The sequence below is a fragment of the Otolemur garnettii genome, unplaced genomic scaffold (assembly GCF_000181295.1).
Source record: "Otolemur garnettii isolate 467f Iridium unplaced genomic scaffold, OtoGar3 scaffold00169, whole genome shotgun sequence".
NCBI classification, from domain to species: domain Eukaryota; kingdom Metazoa; phylum Chordata; class Mammalia; order Primates; family Galagidae; genus Otolemur; species Otolemur garnettii.
The window spans coordinates 2,551-3,468 of NW_003852564.1; positions in this window are offsets into that span (position 1 = coordinate 2,551).

Below are 918 nucleotides of genomic sequence, written 5' to 3' on the forward strand. Positions count from 1 at the left end.
GCAAAGAATGAGCAAATTGAAAATCATCACCTATAATCTTATCAAAAGGAGACAGCGACTGCTGCTTTTTGTTACTTTTCCTTCTTGTCTTTTTAAAAATGTACATTTTAGCATAATTAATATCATATAAGACAATGGTGCCTGTAGCTCAGCAGCTAGGGCGCCGGCCACATACACCGGGGCTGGTGGGTTTGAACCCAGGCCAGGCCTGCCAAACAACAATGACAACTACAACAAAAAAAATAGCTGAGCCAATACCGTGATGGGCGCCTTTAGTCCCAGCTACTTGGGAGGCTAAGGCAAAAGAATCACTTAAGCCCAAGAGTTTGAGGTTGCTGAGAGCTGTGATGTCACTGCACTCTACCAAGGGCAACGTAATAGGACTATGTCTCAAAAATAAATAAATAAATAAAAAATAAAAAAATAAAAATATCATTCATGTAAGACAAGAAAATAGATTAATATTTATTAATAAAATAAAATGACTGCCAAATGGTCTGCTAGCTTTCTATTTCTGTCTTCTGATCATTGGGGGCAAGATTTTCTTCTTAATCAGGTATGAAAACATAAAAAGTTAGTCTTCTTAGTCATCAAGAAAACTTAAATATATCTTTTTTAGTGATCAGGAAAATTATGCTTAAAGATTAGTTCAAAAGATAGATGAATGATAAAAATTTTTATATAATTTAACAAGAAAGCATTGCTTTTTTGTTAATGCATGAAAGTTTAAGTTTTTAAAGTGCAATTTAAACAAATAAAACCAGATTCTCTCTTAAAACATAAGGAGCCAGATCTTCCTTAAAGAATAATTTGAGGCTTGGTGCCTATGATAAGGGGCCAGCCACATACACCTGAGCTGGTGGGTTTGAATCCAGCCTGGGCCCACCAAACAACAATAACAGCTGCAACCAAAAGGGC